General features: G+C 46.1%; 1 pseudogene; it reads left to right on the forward strand.

The window, feature by feature from the left end:
* Window positions 1-16,876, forward strand: part of LOC106701170 (ras-related C3 botulinum toxin substrate 1 pseudogene) — a 61,146-nt pseudogene extending 44,270 nt beyond the window's left edge.
* Window positions 16,877-21,232: the final 4,356 nt, after the last annotated feature.

The raw sequence follows: 21,232 nt of genomic DNA on the forward strand, positions 1-21,232 counted from the left end.
CCTAGAGAATAAAATTAGAAATCAAGTCAACTCCCTCGAGTCTTGTTATATCAATCTGACTTACACAAAACAGGCCAGACAGAGTGTGAGGTTTCCATAAAATTAGGCTGTGTCCCCAGGGGCTGCCTTGAAGCTACCCAACGTTTCAGAAAACTGCCAGGCGCCCTTTTGCATAATTTATCAATTACATACAATTCAATTCATTGCAGGCAGAGGCAGGAGACGGTGACTTGGGCAGAAGGGGACCCTGAAAGTAGCGTGTGCTGGGAAGAGGAAACCCCATTTCTAATCTCCTCTCCCATGCTGACTAGATGAATGAGCTCAGACAAATCCTTCACTCTCAGGGGACCCCACTTTCCCCAAGCATTTAGACTGGGACAACTAACTCTCCTTTAGGCAATTCTTGAATTTGTTTGAAATTTGTTTGCTGAAATTCTCTGTTGGTGGTATCCGAACACTGTGGTGGGTGGAGAAAGACAGGTTCAGAGCTTGGGACCTGCTCGGTGGTGCTGGGTCATTGAGAGGCTAAGGTTGGCACAAGGGCTGTGGATGACCAGATGGCCAGACAGAGGTCTGCTTCTCAGATTTGCTTGGTGCTTCTCTCACTTGTAATGCCTCCCTTTACATCAGGCTGCCATGTTAACTACCTCTGTTCTATTTCAGTAGATGATCGCAACTCCCTAGGGGAGGAGGCGGGGCTTCCACGAGCAATGGTGCTTTACTGATGGGTGCCCAGGGAGTGGGAGTGATACTGGCCAGGGCCACTGAGATCAAGGGTCATTGGTCCAGTGCCCTCTCCCCACCCCCAGTACCTAATCCCTCCCTCTATCCCTTCTGCTCCCAATCCCCCTCTGCCCCAGAGCATACTTTTTTATGATATTACTTAGATATTTGTTATACTCACCTAACTGCTTCCCCAAAGGTAGAGAATGGGCTGATGCCCTTGATTTCAGTCAAAGGCCTGCCCCCATCAATGGATGCTCAGATCATGTTGTTGGATGAAGGACTAAATGAGTATTGAAGACCAGAGAGTGACGGCTCAGTAATGCAGTTTACTGATCCTGACCAGAGCTCCTTGCTCTGGGTTCTGACAGGCCATTTGCTTGCTACCGATGTCTGTGCCATGACTGAATTCCCCTCTGCAGGGTCAGATGGACCCTGCTGCTGAGTCATTGCAGAGGAACACAATGTCTTTTGCCAGGCTCAGCACCCTCTCAGTATCTCAGAGCCTGCACTTGGCCATGATGTATGTAGCAACAGGACTGTCACCTGTGAGGGGCATCCTGCCTTGAAGGAACTGATTGAAACTGATTGGCCGGTGCGCCCACCCTAAGTTCAAGGAGAGATACCTGAGGCTCAGGTAGGCCACGTGCCTAGTCTAAAGTTTCCAGCTGGGGTGAGGGAGCCCTGGGATTTGAACCTATTCCTAGCTGATCCCACAGTCTACACTCATACTATGAAGCCACGATTTCATGAACACGGTGAAACATTTTTAGAGTGCTGTCTTACCTGCAATCTCTCTTTCATCCTTCCAGAACCATAGGTATAAAGGTAGGTAGGGCAGGGATTGTCAGCCCACTTTAAGGAGAAGACTGATGCTCAGAGAGCAGGGTGACTCACAGGAGGCCACGCAGGTTGTGGCAGAGCTGGGTCCAACCGCACTCCAGACAAGGGATAGAGGTTCAGACAGGCTCAGGGACCTGGCTGCAACTCAGAACTAGCAAGCTACTGGCTTTTTTGGTTTGTTTGTTTGTTTTGTTTTTGTAAAAGGGCTGAAAAGAATAGGCAAGTATCATCCCTTAGAGAGGCGTTCCATATGGCAGGGGCGATTGCCCGAAGGAGACTTCCTAACTGAGCTAAAGGCAGGTTGGTCCTGCTGAAATAGAAATTATCTGCCTAGTGAGCATTGCCTCAAATAATGAAGCCCCACACTCCTTGGACTGGGGGGTCCACAGGGCGGGGAAAAGAATGAGGTCACAGGGGTCTATATGTTGTCCCCAAACAGGAATGTCAGAAAGGTCAGGAGTGGCTCTGGGAGGAGAGGAGCTGGGGCAGCCCCCAGCCTTTTGCTGAGATGATGCCTGCCTGAGAAGGCTCTGGAAGCACCTGCAGAACTGCTTTTGTTCCCGGGGGCTCTGAGCATGCTGATGGGTTTCCAGGGCAGTGCGTGCAGCCTTCACTCAGCCAGGCCCCTTAGGCCTGTGTGCGCAGCAGCCGTAGGGCGGACCACGTGGGGCAGTGCCAGCCCCGCTTCGAGATGTCTGCAGGGTAAACGTCTGCTGCTTTTGTCTGGAAGCAAAACCCTCAGCCACTGTTTCTCCAGCCTCTATGGAAATTAAAGCCAGGAAGCTAAGCGGTGGGTGATTATGGGGTTCAACTTGCTTATTAACAGCCCACAAAGGATTATCATGGGGCTTCTAGGCGAAGCCCACAGAGGCTTGGAAAAGGGCTGCTTCCTGGCTCCAGGCACTGCTCTTTGAAAGCACAATCTTCAGGCAGAAGAGCTCCGCCTCGCTGGCTGGGGGCACCCCCTCAACCCACAGGACATTCATAGGAGCCAACCATAGAGGGTGGGGCAGTGTGGGGTGGCACAGCTTTTTGTGATCTGCACCTGCAGAGGCTTGTGGGATGAGTAGGGTGAGAAAAACGCCTACCCCTTTATAGTACAGAGTTGGAGTATTTACAGTTGTCTCCTTGGAGAGGGAGACCATTTAGGTAAGTTGTTAGAACAGGATCGGGCAGGGGTCAGCAAACCCACCTGTTGCCTGTTTTTATAAATAAAGTTTTATTGGACACCATCGCACCCATTCCTTTCTAGATTACCTGGGGCTACAACAGCAGATTTGGGTAGTTGAGGAAAGACTGGCCCACAAAACCATAAAATATTTTCTATCTGGGCCTTTACAAAGTTTGTCCACTCATAGGCAGGGGAAAGAGTATGGATTTCAGAGTTGACTGGATATGGATTGGAGTGCTACTTTTACTTTTGTTCCATCTAATTTTGGACATGTTACTTCCCCTCTGAACCTCAGGCTTTCCCTTTGACAAAGAGGGATGAGCATCTATTTAACACACGCTTACAATACTGGGTTTGCTCAGCATCAGGCCCTGTCCTAAGTGTTTTGTGAGCACTAACTCATTTAATGCTCACAACAGCTTTGTGAGATGGGTTCTCCTATGACCATACCACTCTACAGAGAGGGATGCAGAGATCTGGAGGGGTTAAGTAACTACCCAGGACCTCACAATACTGGGCTTTTGAACACAAACGACATGGCTGTGTTCTTAACCAGCCATTGCTAAGATTAAGGAGTAGTGGATGAGCAGAACTAAGCCACAGGGGCTGGGGTGCAATAGGACTCAACATCCACTAGTTCACTCCTCCCTTCATCCTCTTTGCCAAATTGTTTGGCTTCCCACCTCTGTCTGGAATTAGGGTCTCAGCCTCATTGGATCATAGTTTCTGAGGTCATCCTATCCCCTCCTGCCTTTGCCAAAGTCCAATATCATGAAAGCTGCCTTGGCTTCTTCATTCAGCATGCTGCCCCCTTTCCCTTCTTGCTACCATCTCCCTCCCACTGTTTAGTTAATAATAACATATCATGTTCTGTCTGAGATGCATATCAGTTGTGTGTAATTATTGATGGAGAAATAGACAGATGATTCTCTGCTTGGACCGTTTTCACAGGCACCCATACCTATCATTTAGCATCTTTCTCTTCCCTCCGCTAATAACACTGTCCACTTTAGATCCTGGGGCCTTGATTTATTAGGTAATTTGTTTCTTCTCTGTGGCTTGGGCCTGCCTGTCATCAATATAATGGGATGATGGAAGCACAAGCTATAGACACCAGACATTAAAAACTAGGCAAATATTACCCATTTCAGCTCCTTGTCCAGCCACAGCCAATCCTCTGCTTATTGGAGGAGAGGAAAAAGATTACAGAGGGACACCTGGAGCCTGATTCTCACAAAACAACTCTTTGAAAATGGGGCTGGTTGCCCTGCTGTTTTGTGCTTTTGGGAAAATGAACCAGGAAAACACATGCATGTGAATGAATACACACGTGTGTGCATGCACACACACACAGTTAAGGAATCGAAGGTCCCTTCCAAAGAGATTGAGTATACTGTAGAGGGAAAAAGACTGAACTGGATGCCAGGAGCCTTGGCTTCCCACTCTGGCTGTACCACACTCTTCAAACGGGAGAGCGGAGGGCATCTCATCTCTCTGGGCCTGAATTGCCTCATTTGTCAGACCAGGAGGTGGATTAGATGGGCTCCGAGTGGCCTTCCAGCCTTAACCTGATGAAATGCAGCCAAGGTTACACAGACTGTCATAGGCAGAGTGGGAAACTGAACCTTTGCTGTTTAAGTGGGTGCTTTGAGCACTCCACCATGCCGTTCCCATCGATCATAATTGTCATCAAAAATGATCAGTCTCTTCACCATCAATAGCCTTATCACAATCATTGAAATAATATCACCAATAAATACTCTTTAATTGCACCATCATGAGAATCATCAATGCCATTATCTCCAGGAACATCTCACCCCATCACCATCATCATCACACTCATTTCACTGCCTGTTTTCTCTATGCTAGGCGTCACATGCAGGATGTGATTTCATCCTGACAGCAATCCTAGAAAATAGGCACCCTTAAAATCATTCTTATTGAATAGAGGAGGCAACTGAGGCTTCAAGCGGCACACGGTAGTAAATGCCAGACTTTGGATTTGAACTAGGGTCTCTTTGGCTGCAAAATAAGCTTTCAGCCCCCACGCTACATATCATCAGCATTGTCATCACAAGTATTCTCATCAGTGTCAGCACAACCATTATCCTCTACATCAGCATCACTGAATCACCCAGCATCATCTTTTGAATTGTTCCCAGTATCATCGCCAGAATCAACATTGTTGCTAATGTTAACATCACCAGTATCAGAATCAATCTCGCCCATCTCGTTATTGCTAATTTTGTTTTAAAATAAATGCCACCATTAATTATTAGCAATATGGTTGTTGTCACTATCGTCAATGTAGTCCATACTGATGTCATAAATGACATGTATCCGTATCACCAACATTGTTTTTGGAGTTGTTTCTAATACAGATGTCACTGTTAACATCACTATGGTCACTAGCAATGTTATGGTCCCTGGCATCAACCCAGTCCACATCAATATCGTAAAAGCAGAATCATCTGAGCCATCATTAACCTTACAAAGGATTACTGATAATGCCAACAATACAACCAACATCTTCAGTAGCATCATTACCAATATCATCATTCCCAGTTCACCATTATTATCCTAATACAACTAAAATAAAAAGCACACATCTTCAATTCAGTAGACATCACAGATGTCAATCTACTTGCTATTGTAATTTGCCACCATCTACTGAGTTCCTACTTATGAGTTGAACTGTATTTGGTCTTTTGTCCCCTGTAACTCTTCTGCCATCCTACGAGAGATGTGGAAGGCATAAATATTTGTCTCGCTGTCACATAACCCAGGCAGATGCTGCCAGGGTCATCGGGAATCTGAGACTTCTACATCTCCAGCGTGAGGTGATTCCTGGCTCAGCAGTTTTAGACCATTAGATATCCTTAAATTCCACCCATCCTTCCCAGCCAAGTTACCTCCCAGTTCCCCAGCAGTATTCCATCTCTTACTTCCTTGTGCTTCTACTGACTATTGTTTTAATTCAGTTACAACATTTATAGCCCATCTTTTGTTCTGGTATGTGTGTGTCTGTCTCCTTCCTAGCATGTAAGTTCCTGGAGGTGGGACCACGTTTTTTTCCATACCCCTTACAGGTTTTACACCAAATGTTCTCAATATATATGTCTGGAGGATTAAAGGAGAATGTTGGCTGGTCCACAAAAATCACGTGATGAAGTGTAAAGAACATCAGACTGCAAACCAAGACATCTGGAATTTAGTCTGAATTGTCCCTAACGGTGCACCTTGGATCATCCATTTTCCCCTCTCCCCTTCTTTCCTCCGTCTCCAAACTAAAGGGTTCTGGGGCTCTATCTTCCAAATATACTCTCAGACCACCCTATCCTCACTCCTTTTCTGCCGTTGCCTACTTCAAACCCCACATCTCTGGCTTGAACCACTACGGATATTTGTTCATTGGTCTTTCTGCTTCTACTCTACCCCTGTGTGGGGGCCAGAGAACGCTCTTTTTAAAAATTCGTATTTATTTACTTAGTTTATTTTTTGGCCACACTGGGTCTTTGTTGCTGCATGTGGGCTTTCTCTAGTTCCAGCAAGCGGGGGCTACTCTCTAGCTGCAGTGTGAGTGCTTCTTGCAGTGACTTCTCTTGATGCAGAGCACAAGCTCAGCAGTGGTGGCTCCTGGGCTTAGCTGCTCTGCGGCGTGTGGGATCTTCCCAGACCAGGAATGGAATTTGTGTCCTCTGCATTGGCAGGTGGATTCTTAACCACTGGACCACCAGGGAAGTCCCAGAATGTTCTTTTAAAATCCGTTTCCATTAGTCCCTTACTCCACCACACGGCTTCGTCCTTCACTTACAGTAACATGCAGCTGCTTCTGTGGTCTGCAGTGGACACTCTCCCTGGCCGCCCTCTCCTCTCTCACCTCATGCATCATTACCTCACCTCCCTGTTCCCAGACACATCGTTCTTCTCGCAGCATCTTGAAAATCCTGACCTTGTTTCTGATGCGAGGCCTTCACTCTGGCTGGCTCCTCTGCCTGCAAAGTGCTTTCCCTGGAGCCTCACATGGCTGGCCCCAGAACATCATTCAGTTCTCCAACCAAGTGTTCCCAGCTCAGAGAGGCTTCCCATGAGCACCCTCTGTGAAACACCGCCCCCGCCCCCACCCCCACCCCCCGCCGCATCAGGCCTCCTCTTCCTGCTGATCCTCCCACTCCGCAAGCATGCATTGACTGTCTGCTACAGGGTTTCTCAACTTCAGTACTCCTTGTGCTTTGGACTGGGTTGTTCTGTGCTGTGGAGTGGGAGGGGCTGTCCTGTGCATTGTGAGATGCTGAGCAGCATCCCAGACCTATATTCGCTGGCTGCCAGAAGCACCCCTTCCCAACTGTGACAACTAAAAATGACTACAGAGGACTTCCCCAGTGGGCCAGGGGTTAAGACTCTGTGCTTCCACTTTAGGGGGCACAGGTTTGATCACTGGTCAGGGAACTAGGGTTTCCCAAGTGGTGCTAGCAGTAAAGAACCTGCCTGCCAATGCAGGAGACATAAAAGATATGGGTTCGATCTGTGGGTTGGAAAGATCCCCTGGAGGGCATGGCAATGAACTCCAGTGTCCTTGCATGGAGAATCCCATGGTCAGAGGAGCCTGGTGGGCTACATCCTTAGGGTCGCAAAGAGTTGGACATGACAGTGATTTAGCACATACACATGCAGGGAACTAAGATCTTATATGCTGCGTGGCATGGCCCAAAAAATAAATATGTAAATGAAATAAAATAAATAAGCTACAGGGCAGGGGTATAAGAGAAATAAAAATAAATGCCTGCCGACATCGTCAAGTGTACTCTGGGGATCAGCCCTGGTTGGGAACCACACTCTTCAGGAAGCTTGGGACACATCAGTGACTAAAACAGATCCCATCATCAGCATCTCTCTGCCCCAATCCCCTGGCCTTCATGGGAGGAGACAGACAATGAATGTAATGAAGTCAACTGTGTCTACTCTAGAAAATGACAAGTGCTATGGGAAATAACACAGCAGCTCAATGGTGCTGGAGCAGGTATGGTTTTAGAGGGCTGTTAGCGCAAGCTTTGTCCAAAAGGTCCTTTCCAGTGACTGTTATTTTCTGTTTAATCACTGCGTGTATCATGACATTAAATTATATCAGAATCTTGTTTGCTTGTTTGCTATCTGCCTTCTCCCCTAGAAAGTAAGCTCTATGAGGGTCGAAAATGTTTCTTTTCTGTTCAACATTTTACAGCCAATACCTAGGACAGTGCTGGGCCCAGAATCATAGTTATAAATATGTAGGTCAATTTTAGGGACTGGGAACATGAGGCAAATGAGAGCTAAGCAGACAGCGTTTAGTCCCGGCCCTGGTGTTGACAGATATCCCTTACCTCCATGTCCCACCCACAGGCAATACTGAGGCTTTCCCCGTGCTCATTGATTCCACTGGTAATGAAGGAGTTCAATCATTTATTTAGTTTGTACTCAGAGATATTCTTAAATACCTAATTCTTTGGGTAGAATATTAGCCTTCTTCTGATCAGGGCTAACCTGACCACAAAGCCTCTTGCCAGGGAAAGTGCCCTTCATCCTGACAAATCACTTTCCACCCTGACATCCTCTTTTTTCGAAGAGAAGGCCAAGGCTCCCTGTCGGTAAAGGTGTTCAGGGTGGTCCCCACCACTCCCCTATGACTACTCTACCCTGTAGAAGGGACTCGAGCCCTGGCTGGTGGTGACAGAGGATGAATGATTCAAAGTTTTAGTGATCATCAGAATCACCCGGAGGGGCCCACCCTGAGATTCTGACTCAGTAGCCTGGAGAGGTGTGCCAGTCCAGATGGTGCCCTGTGTGGCTCTTCCAGGGGCCAGTGTGAGCAGCGCTGCTCTAAAGGACCCACAGCTTCTCTCGCACCCGAGGTTCTGCCGATCCTTCCTTCCAGGCCCAAGATGCAGCTCTCTAGGTCCTGCCCATTCCTTGTCTTCTGTTAACTTTGAATTTGTCTTCTCCTGACATCTTCCATGGCCTTGCCTGGGGTCTTAACCATCTCATTTTCCCCTGGTATCCTCTCTCCTTAAAAAAAAAATAATTCCAGTCTTAGTCACAAAGTAAGGGATTCTTTTCAAAGCCAAAGGTCTATACTGACCTCTGCTGTGAAGGATGTGAGGCCAGGAGACCCTCTGCTCCCAAGGAGGTACCATTTGCATGGAGAGACTGGCATATGGATGTGGAACCCTAGAGAAGGGTCAGAGATATCCCGTAAGGAATTGACAAGCACAGAAGGAAAAGCTGGCCTCCTTCCAGGGAAGGAGTGCACTTTGTGATGTGGCTAATCTCGGAGGGTTCCAGGGGAAGGTGTGATGTGAGCTGAGCTCTGTACAATTAAAAAAAAAAGCAACTATGGGTTGAGCCATATGAAACTGCTGCTATGCAAGACCTGTTGGCCCACAAAGCCTGAACTTTTGTATGGCTCAATCTAAGAGGATTATTTTCATGTCTTCTATGTGTCAGTTATATTATCCTCATTTTTGTGGATGAAAAATTGGAGCCCAGAGAGATTAAATAACCTGTCCAATGACAGAGAGAGAGAGAAACAGGAACCCACTGATAAAACTCCATACCCTTGCTGTAAGGTTGCTCTAGCTCGGTGGGTCTCAAGCTTTGGAGAAAACATCCAAATCCCTCCGATCTCTCGGTCCCCTCCCACAGAGGCCCAGTGCCTTCAGGTGGTGGTGCTGAGAATCTGCATTTCGATCAAGCTACCGGGGAAGACTTGTGCGGCTTGATCTATGGCTTATACTTGGTGCATTACTGGTTTAAGTAGACAAGATAGAAGAGGACACCCTTGAAGGGGTGAGGGAAGGTGGAAGGATGGGCAGAGCTCCAGAAGTGGGAGTGGGCATGGTTTGTGCCAGCAAGAGCAGGGACAACGAACCTGTGTGGGGGTGGAGGGAGCAGGTTGGAACCCTGGCTATGGAGGGTTTCAGGCATGGGCTATCTCTTTCCTTCTGGTCCCCACGTCTCTACCTCCCACCTTGCCCCATCTGAGGAGGTAGCATCCAACAGCATCAGCCCACAGGATCTCAGAAAGGGTTGTTAGCCTAGATAATTTCCCCAGAGCCACTGATCCCTTCTGCGGAGCATGATAGACCCTATTTCATAAAGAAGACATGAATGGCTGTAATCAGATACAATGTTTGCGACGCTGAACAAAATGAGCAAAGGAAAAAAATATGCAGCCAGGCTATAATTATGGGTGTAATATTTCAGCCCATTAGCAAAAAATATCTCAGAAACCTGCTGCCCCGCCTTCTCAGCTAAAAAATTGGATGCTAAGCTGGTGAAGGCAAACAGAGAGAGCAGAGCACTGAAGCAGAGGCCTAATTAATTGCATATACAGTGTTTTTTTTTTTTTTTTGGCTGGCAGTGGCTTCTGACAATTCTGGGCCTTTTGCTGCATCAAGTAAAAAGAGATTGTTTTTCCTAGCAGGGCTGCTCTGAGGACTTGTAGACACTGGTCCCTCTTCCTCAACCCAGCCCAGTACTAGTCAAGGACGTGTGTGTGTGTGTGTGTGTGTGTGTGTGTGTTAAGTCGCTTCAGTCACGTCCGACTCTGTGCGACCCTAAGGGCTGTGGCCTGCCAGGCTCCTCTATCCATGAGAGTTCTCCAGGCAAGAGTACTGGAGTGGATTGCGTGCCTTCCTCCAGGGGATCTGCGGAATCAAACCTGCATCTCTTATGTCTCTGCAGGGGCAGGCAGGTTCTTTACCACTAGCGCCACCTGGGAAGCCCCGTCAAGGACATGCCACTTACTAAACACTTGGCAAATTTAGGAGTTTTGGTATAATAATAACTATACTTTGTTGCTTGCTTTGTACCAGGTACAGTGATAAAGCTTTACAAAATCTCATTTTTCCCTTTGGGAGCAAGGTAAAGTGATGCAATGGATATTGTTGATGAACTTCAGGTCCCTTGTCAGCAGCACCTGTGACTATCTTTGGGTGCCTACTTGTGAGTCATCTTGGCCCAGTCCAGAGAGCTCCTAAACCCTGGGGGCCAGGTGTTGGATTGTGGCCCAGTCCCCTCAGCTTGCATATCCTCTATGGAACTTTGCAGGAACTCTCCACCCTGCCTGCCTCCCTGCCTCCACATCCTGATCCCCTACTCCCTGGGGTCTTCCCTGGAGTTGTTTCTTGATAAATCACTTGCACATTATTCCTTAGTTCCCACTATGCTTCCGGGGAGTCGGCCTCAGACAGGGAGGATTAATTACCACTCTTTTTCCAGAAAGGAAACTGCAGTTCAGAGGGGATTGTAACCCAACTCAGGGAACTCAGTAAGAAATGGGGGATCAGGGTTTGACTCCATGTTTTCTGATCCAATTTGGCCTCCACGTGTAAACGTGGCACGTGCCCCTGTACCCTAGTCCCTTGTCCCTAGGATCTGTATGTGATTGGGGCAAGTTGATGGTTCAGCAGCCGCCGTCCTAGGTTCTGGAACTGGACAATGTCTGGGTAAATCCGATAATTAGATCTATGCCTTTGTTCCTGAGCCTCTCTAATTACCTGCCTTTTACCTCAGGCTCACCAAACTCTGCAGGAGTCCTGTGCATGCATGTATTCATTTAGTCATTTATTTACTCTTGCAGTCACCTACCCTCTTAGATAACCTCTTCCATTCGACTAACCCCACCCATTCATCTACCATCTATCCATCCATCTGTCATCCCATCTGTCCATTCATCCATCCACTCTCTCATCCATCCATGTATTCACCTATCCATTCACAGCCCCCAGTAACATTCTAGCAGGGGACATGCATTTATTCAGAAGCCAATCGCCATACCTTGGGATCTGTGCTCCATGGGAGAATGTACAGGCTACTAGGGGCTCATAGGAGGGATATCTGATCCAGTCAAACTTCCCAAGGCATCTGAACTGGGATCTGGCAGGTAAATAGTGAAGAGAAGAGAGGAATAGGTAGATTGTCCCAGACAGAGAGAAGAGCAGGTATGATACAATCCAATGGCCAGAGGTGCGTGAGCGTGCGGAAGGTTCTAAGGAATGAAGCACATTCACCTGGCTGATCTTCTGTGAGGGAAGGAGGTAAGAGATGAGGCTAGAGTAGCTGGCTGGGGCCAGTTGTGCAGGACATTGCTTTTGAGTAAAGGAGAGGATTGGGAGTGAAGAGCAGTGGGTGCCTCCAAAGAGGCTGTGGTGGTGTTGGTTTAGTTGCTCAGTCTTGTCCAACTCTTGAGACCCATGGACTGTAGCCTGCCAGGCTCCTCTGTCCATGGGATTCTCCAAGCAAGAATACTGGAGTGGGTTGCCATTTCCTTCTCCAGGGGATCTTCCCAACCCAGGAATGGAACCTGGGTCTCCTGCATGGCAGGCAGCTTCTTTACCACCTGAGCTACCAGGGAAGCAGTAGAGGAATATCAGGAGCAGGTTTGTATGTTTTAGAAGGTCACTCTGAGAAGAAGGAATGGGAGGGAGGAAGCCAGCAGTGGGACTGTGGTTGGGGAGGGGGTACCATTTGCCAGGGTGGCAGTGCCGCTTGATGCTGATGGAGACAGGGGCTGCTGCTGTTGCAGGGGGAAGGAGAGAAGTGGGGTTTTGTGCCAAGAGGAGAGAGAATTAGAAGTGGGTGGTATTTGGTGATTGATTGGGCATGGGAGGCAGGTAGAGAGAAAAGTGAAGGGTGATGGCCTGTTTCCGGACTGTGTGGTGGGGTGGGCTGAAGTGGAACTGACCAAGTCCCAGAGGGAAAGCAGGTAGGTAATGCAGGAGACCTGGGTTTGTTTGCTGGGTCAGGAAGATCCCCTGGAGAAGAGAATGGCTACCCACTCCAGTATTCTTGCCTGGAGAATCCCATGGACAGGGGAGCCTGGCAGGCTACAGTCCACGGGGTCATAAAGAATCAGACACGACTGAGTGATTAAGCACAGGGCATGAGGTTGGAGGTTTGGTGCTTAGTTTGGGGCAGGTTGAGTCTGAGAAGCCCCTGGGGCTTTCAAGTCGGGCTGTTCAGAAGATAATTTGATATCTAGGCCTGAAGCCCCAGACAGAGACAGGCACTGAGAGTAGAGATGTAGGTAAGGGACTTCCCTGGTGGGACAGTGGCTAAGACTCCCTGCTTCCCAGGCAGGTGGCAGGGGTTTGATCCTTGGTCAGTTCCATATGCCCCATGGTGAGAAAAGAGATGTAAGTATGACCACCGCCCCTCGGAGTAGATGGGAAGGGCCAGGGGGTGTGTGGACTGAGAAGGAGAGAGCCCGCTGTCTTCTGACAGATACCTCAACGCTGACTGCCTCCCTGAGCAGTGGGCATCTCCCTCTGGACTCCACTCCACACATGGACCACATTCCTAGGCTCGCTCCACTCTCCGGCAAGCACTGGGTGCGCCGTCTACCTGCATCAGGTCTTCCTCCCATCGGCCCCTTCCCCCAGAGCCTGCTGGGCAGCAGTTATGCGGGTCAAGTCTGGATGTGTTTCTCTGCTTACTGTGGAACGGCCTCTCCTTCGGGAGGGTTCTTTTGCATGGAGGAAGAAAGAGAGATTGTTCTTCCCTGTGTGGCTGCTCACCAGAGCTGGAGGGGAGTAAGCATGCTTGTAGACTTGGAAGCTCAGGGGTCGACCTCCCTCCACCCCTGCTTTTTAGAAATGTCTTTAATTGTTAAATGACTATGGGCGCACTGTAAAAAAGATATATAGCTCAGAACAGAAACAAATAAATATGATAGACTCCCTGCCCCTCATCCTGCTAATGTCTTTACACCCTAGTGACAATTATCTTTCCAGATTTCACACACATACACACACGCACACACACACACACACACACTATGTCATGCTCATCAATTGATTTTTTGGGTTTATAAAAATGTACTAGACATATTTTTACATCAAAATGTATATAGCTCAACTTCCCATTTTTCCTTTTTCCTATAAAAATCTTACAAGTTTATGGTAGAAGATGTGGAAATTCAGAAAAAAAAAAAAAAGAAAGAAAACCCAAATCTGCCAGTATCCTAAAATCTCATTACCCAAAGATAATGATTAACATTGAGGAAAACACAAAATTTACTTTCACTGGGCAATATTAGAAGAAGAAACTAAAGTTCAAAAGCACTATGGAACTTCAAGTAGATTTTTCTTCAAAATAAGAGACATTAATCCTTACACATTTCTTAACTTTAAGTTAAATTGAGAAGTTTAAGCTGTAATGTTTTATTTTAATGATATGATTTCTAGTTTCTTAATGGTTGCTAGTTTAGGAAGAAAATAAACATTTCTCTGATAAAAATCAAAAGGTACAACTGATTTCTAAACAAACAGACTAAACTCTTCTACCTATGCATATATTTTTAAATTAAAAATAATTTTTTTTAAAAAGTAGGCCTACTGTTAGGATAACTTGTCAAGATAAATTATTGACATATTCAATCACTTTCAAAAAGAACAAACACATCAGGAGGAAATAATTATCACTTACTCCTGATACAAAACCGCACAGATGATGTGTGAGCCCCAAGCACTCAACAGTTACCAGCTTCTTCCCACACCACCTGACCAATGGCAGCCTGGCTCTGTGGAATGAGAAAGCAGCATTTCCTACACGTCTTTAATGGCTCAGAATCATGCCACAGTTTAGATCACATTTTATCTGGGGTGTGACTTTCATGTCAGCTCATTGCCTTTCCCAGAGTCACTAATTACCTTTATTATCCTTGTTGCTCAGAAGTGCTGCATGCCTTAATTCCATGATGGTGCTTAGCATGCTAGCGTATTCCTCATAGGATTGACTAGCACTGTTTTCTTTGAGGTTGTTCTTCACAGACTCTTCTGATGTCTCGTTCTGATTGGAGCTAATTGCTCATTAGGTCAGCTTCACAGCTGTCCTACTGGTATTCCTGTTCGTTGTTCTCCTGGATTAGTTCTATGACTTTTGGAGTCTGTTGTCTTCTTTCTTGGATTCTGTTTTCATTTTTCTGGGGTACATCCTCAAGGAACTTTTTCAGAAAATGTGGAGTCCCACTCCAGAGCCTGGGAGCAGCAGCGCCGTATGGGGGTGGGGAAGATAGATGTGAGTGGAGAGGCCACTTCCTGTTTCTCTGCAGTTTTCCCCAGCTTCGGGTGGTGGCCGTTGTTGGGCTCCAGCTTGCAGTTGGTGAAGGGAAGACGAGGCGGTGTGGACCGTGGCCCCAGGCACCCTGTCCTCCACCACCCTCAGCCTCACGGTGAGCTCGCTGCTTCTTGCCTCAGTGTGTCTGCCGCTGGGCTCAGTGAGCGGTCCAGGGGCAGGCCATCAAAGGCATGGTGGTGGGAGAGCTAGCTACAGGGAAAACCTGCCTACTGATCAGTTATTCAAACAATGAATTTCTTGAAGACAATATCCCCACTGTCATTCTGCTAATGTCACGATAGATGGAAAATCAGTGAATCTTGGCATATGGGATATAGTTGGTCAAGAAGATTTTGACAGATTATATCCTCTGTCCTATCTACAAACAGGTATTCTCTCCATTTGCTTTTTTCTTGTGACATCCGCATCACTGGAAAATGTTCGTGTGAAGTGTTACCTTGAAGTGTGATATCATTGTCCCTACACTGCTATCATCCTGATGGGGGCTAAACTTGATCTTAGGAATGATAAAGCCAATGACTGAGAAACAGAGGAGAACAAGCTGATTACTGTCACCTACCTGAAGGGTTTAGCTACCACAAAAGAGATCCAGGCTGTGTAATACCTGGAGTGCTCAGCACTTGAGACAATGTTTTTGCTTGTTACTTTATAATAGTGTTTAAAATTTAATTAACTTATTTTAATTGGAGGATGATTGCTTTACAATATTGTTTTGATTTCTGCCATACATCAACATGACTCAGCCAAGGTATACATATGTTCCCTCCCTCTTGAACCTCCCTCCCACTTCCCATCCCATCTTACCCCTCTAGGTTGTCACAGAGCACCGAATTTGGGCTCCCTGCATCATACAGCAATCACTGGCTATCTGTTTTACATATGGTAATGTTTATATTTCAACACTGCTCTCTCAATTTGTCCCACTCTCTCCTCCCCCTGCCCTGTGTCCACAAGTCGGTTCTCTCTGTCTGCATCTCCACTGCTGCCCTGCAGATAGGTTCATCAGTCCTCAACATCTTTCTGTATTCCATACGTATGTGTTAATATATGCCATTTGTGTTTCTCTTTCTGACTTACTTCATTTTGCATAATAGGCTCTAGGTTCTTCTACCTCATTAGAATTGAATCAAATGCATTCCTTTTTTATGGCTGAGTAATATGCCATTGTGTATATGTACCACAACTTCTTTATCCATTCATCTGTCAACAGACATCTGGGTTGCTTCCATGCCCTAGCTATTGTAAATAGTGCTGTGATGAACAGTGGGGTACATGTGTCTTTTCAGTTATGGTTTTTCTCAGAGTATATGCCCAATAATGGGATTCCTGGGTCATATGGTAGTTTTAGTCCTAATTTTTTAAGGAATCTCTATACTGTTCTCCCAGAGAAGGCAATGGCACCCCACTCCAGTACTCTTGCTTGGAAAATCCCATGGACGGAGGAGCCTGGTAGGCTTCAGTCCATGGGGTCGCTAAGAGTCAGACACGACTGAGCGACTTCACTTTGACTTTTCACTTTCATGCATTGGAGAAGGAAATAGCAACCCACTCCAGTGTTCTTGTCTGGAGAATCCCAGGGACAGGGAGCCTGGTGGACTGCCTGGTGGACTATGGGGTCGCACAGAGTCGGACACGACTGAAGCGACTTAGCAGCAGCAGCAGCAGCATACTGCTCTCCATAGTAGCTGTATCAATTTGCATTCCCACCAACAGATCAAGAGGGTTTCCTTTTCTGGCATTTATTGTTTATAGATTTTCTGATGCTGGCCATTCTGACAGGTGTGAGGCAATACCTCGTTGTAGTTTTGATTTGCATTTTTCTAATAGTGATATTGAGCATCTTTTCAGGTGTTTATTAGCCATCTGTATGGTCAGGGAAGCCTGGCGTGCTAAAGTCCATGGGGTCACAAAAAGTCAGACACGGCTTGGCTACTGAACAACAACAAGACATTGTTTGATGAAGTTATCTGAGACATCCTCTGCCCACCTCCTGTTAAGAAGAGGAAGAGGAAATGCCTGCTGTAAATGTCCAGACCCTCTCCTGCTCTGTCCCAGCCCCTGGGAACCTTTATAAACTTCGCTCAAACCATGGAGCCTTCACATTGAATGTCAAATTTTTGTTACAGATTAGTTTTTCCATAAAACCATGCTGAACCAATCAGTAACCTTTAGGTTTTGCTTGTTTAAAGTGTAAGGGTTCAAGCTTTCACATTCTATTAAAGTTCAGCCCTAAAATGGCAAACTATCTTAAAGCCTTATTTTTCAAAAGCACTTATTCTTGCTCAGATTAAAAGTTGCCAAAATATCTTGTGGACTAAGTTGCATTTTTGGGCTAAGAACACTGAGCACTGAACCTTTGTCCTTAAGAGGACTGCAGCTTCCAAGGTTAGGAAAGGCAGACACTTGCTAACTTAGTTTAAGATATGAAGAGCAGTTCAGCCTCCTTCAGAAACATTGCCATTTAATGCATCATAAATGTATTAACTCATGTTCATGACCTAATATTGCACTGCATGTCATAATGCACGAGTGTAATCTCAGCTCTTTGGATCAAGCTTTCTGATTTCATAGTGAGATTTTGTCCATTCCTGCAGAAAGCGGCCCAGGTTCCTACAGGTCCTTGGAACAGTCAAGGAGGGACTTCTACACCTCTAGGGTAGGCTAGGGTCAAATGGCTCCTGTCCAGTAGGAAGAAGTTGTAGGAGAGACTTTCAGCTCCTTACTTCTTAAGTGTAAGAGTGTAGATTCTCTCAGCAGGGAGTGAGACAGGCTGGGACCTGGGACCTTTCCCTGCAATGCTGCAATGACAGCACCTCGACACCCCTTTCCTCCCGCAACAAAATACAAATAAACTATAGGGGGTAAAAATAACTGTATGCATGTACTTTTGGGGCCAATTCTGGACAAAAGATACAAAGATACCAAAAACCTAACGGCCACTTTCGAAGAGCTGGGAGCAAAAGCAGGGAAAAGGGCAGACGCCACCCCCTCACCCTGCTCCCCCACTATCCACACCACAATACCACCGAAAGTGTGGGCAAACCACCTAAGGCACGCCTCCAAACTGACCCCTGGACAACCCTCACCCTATGTAAGGAACAAGTTTGTCTCTCCTCGAAGAGGTGTGCCAGCAAAGGAAACTGTTACTTATTCTAGCTCTTTCTTGCTGCAGCTGCTGCTGCTGCTAAGTTGCTTCAGTCGTGTCTGACTCTGTGCGACCCCAGAGATGGCAGCCCACCAGGGTCCCCCGTCCCCGGGATTCTCCAGGCAAGAACACCCAAGTGGGTTGCCATTTCCTTCTCCAATGCATGAAAGTGAAAAGTTAAAGTGAAGTCGCTCAGTTGTGTCCAACTCCTAGCAACCCCATGGACTGCAGCCTACCAGGCTCCTTCGTCCATGGCATTCTCCAGGCAAGAGTACTGGAGTGGGGTGCCATTGCCTTCTCCACTCGCTGCAGCAGGGGCCCCAGTAAAGCCTTGCTTGGAAAAAAATCAGTGTATTAGCTTTGATGAGATTTTGAAAAGAATTTTTACATGTCCCCTCTGGCAAAGTATCCTCTGGTTGAGGGCACTGGAGTGGAGTGTGTGGAACACTTGTTATTATTAAAAGGTGAAAACACTATTTTGACAAAATATGGAGATAAATTTATACTAATTAAATTATTGAAAGTATCATGGGTAAAACTTTGAAAAGGTTAATTTCTGTCAAATACACTAGATGATGAAGAAATGTCCATATTAACAGTAAGTGTTTTCTTAAGCTTTTCTTTTTTTAAACTTTCCCATCCCTTCTGAAGTTGGGCATTTAATTCATCTCTGACCTGGTCCTTCTCAGAGTTGCTAACTTAGTAAGTGCTTTTCTTGTAGAACCCCTTCTTAATGAGCAATATGCTTCCTTATATTATAAAATCTTTATGGATATGCCTTAGAAAAAATTTTTTTGCAGATTAGTAAAAGTGTATTCCAAGAATGCTCAAACTACTGCACAATTGCACTCATCTCACATGCTCAAAATTCTCCAAGCCAGGCTTCAGCAATATGTGAACCGTGAACTTCCAGATGTTCAAGCTGGTTTTAGAAAAGGCAGAGGAACCAGAGATCAAATTGCCAACATCCGCTGGGTCATCGAAAAAGCAAGAGAGTTCCAGAAAAACATATATTTCTGCTTTATTGACTATGCCAAAGCCTTTGACTGTGTGGATCACAATAAACTGTGGAAAATTCTGAAAGAGATGGGAATACCAGACCACCTGACCTGCCTCTTGAGAAATCTGTATGCAGGTCAGGAAGCAACAGTTAGAACTGGACATGGAACAACAGACTGGTTCCAAATAGGAAAAGGAGTACGTCAAGGCTGTATATTGTCACCCTGCTTATTTAACTTATATGCAGAGTACATCATGAGAAACGCTGGGCTGGAAGAAGCATAAGCTGGAATCAAGATTGCCAGGAGAAATATCAATAACCTCAGATAGGCAGATGACACCACCCTTGTGGCAGAAAGTGAAGAGGAACTAAAAAGCCTCTTAATGAAGGTGAAAGTGGAGAGTGAAAAAGTTGGCTTAAAGCTCAACATTCAGAAAACTAAGATCATGGCATCTGGTGCCATCACTTCATGGGAAATAGATGGGGAAACAGTGGAAACAGTGTCAGACTTTATTTTTCTGGGCTCCAAAATCACTGCAGATGGTGACTGCAGCCATGAAATTAAAAGATGCTTACTCCTTGGAAGGAAAGTTATGACCAACCTAGATAGTATATTCAAAAGCAGAGACATTACTTTGCCAACAAAGGTCCGTCTAGTCAAGGCTATGGTTTTTCCTGTGCTCATGTATGGATGTGAGAGTTGGACGGTGAAGAAAGCTGAGCGCCAAAGAATGGATGCTTTTGAACTGTGGTCTTGGAGAAGACTCTTGAGAGTCCCTTGGACTGCAAGGAGATCCAACCAGTCCATTCTAAAGATCAGTCCTGGGATTTCTTTGGAAGGAATGATGCTAAAGCTGAAACTCCAGTACTTTGGCCACCTGATGCGAAGAGTTGACTCATTGGAAAAGACTCTGATGATGGGAGGAATTGGGAGCAAGAGGAGAAGGGGATTACAGAGGATGAGATGGCTGGATGGCATCACTGACTCGATGGATGTAAGTCTGGGTGAACTCTGGGAGTTGGTGATGGACAGGGAGGCCTGGCGTGCTGCGGTTCATGGGGTCGCAAAGACTCGGACACGACTGAGCAACTGAACTGAACTGATTTTCATGTTAAAAAAAGAAAATGTGTATAACATAGGTGGAGTTACAAAGCTAGTAAATTTGAGTCCTTGAATATTTTGAAATGTCTTCACTGTGACCTTGCACTTAAATAAGAGATTCCAACTCAGTTTCCTTTCTGATTGCTGTAGTTACTGTTCAGTTGCCTTCTAGAAAGTTCTTTTGTGTAAGAAAAAATCTAATGCAGTTTGATTGCTATTTATTTTTAGATATTTTTGGTTTTTTCCCTTAAGGTTTATGATTTCTTCTTGATCATTGGGCTTCAGAAACTTTCCCAATTTGTTGCAAACTGTGTATCTTTTTTCCCTGCACTGGCTCTGTACTTGGTGAGAATAGTAGAAGGCTCCTGCTTCTCCAGTTGACCTGCTTCCCTTTCCCTTGGGAACTACCACTGTCTCACTCTCTTCACCTGACTTCTGTTAATGAAGAGGATCCAGTCTGAGGGTTCTTTTTCTCCAGCCAGGAGATTGGTTGAGGTATGGACATGTGATCCAGGTCAGGGCAATCAGAGTACTTTTTAGAGATGATTTAGATGCTGAGAAAGAGGATTATGCTTTTTTTACCTGGGTTTGGTGGAAGGAAGAAGTAAGACTTGAGCTTCTGGAGGACTTCTTGGCCACAACAACTAAAGATCCTGCCTGGGCATGAACCCAACCCAGGGAGTCAGAGGGGAAGATGAGAGTGAAAGAGAGAAAGGGAGAAAGAGAATGAATGAATGTCAAATCATGAAACTCTGGAGGCAGGGGAGACAGGAATCATATCAGACAATACATTCATTTTGTCTTTACAAGATTTGATTTGGTTTCCCTCAAGATAAACAAAAGAATCTTGATAATGGAATGACAACTTTTAACCAAAAAAAAAAATTTTGTCTTTCAACAGCCAAGGAGAATTTCCTTTTATTACTTGATTAATCCTTGGCTCTTGGACTGCAAGGAGATCCAACCAGTCCATTCTAAAGGAGATCAGTCCTGGGTGTTCTTTGGAAGGAATGATGCTAAAGCTGAAACTCCAGTACTTTGGCCACCTCATGCGAAGAGTTGACTCATTGGAAAAGACTCTGATGCTGGGATGGATTGGGGGCAAGAGGAGAAGGGGACAACAGAGGATGACAT

This window comes from Bos mutus, chromosome 10 (genome assembly GCF_027580195.1).
Source record: "Bos mutus isolate GX-2022 chromosome 10, NWIPB_WYAK_1.1, whole genome shotgun sequence".
NCBI classification, from domain to species: domain Eukaryota; kingdom Metazoa; phylum Chordata; class Mammalia; order Artiodactyla; family Bovidae; genus Bos; species Bos mutus.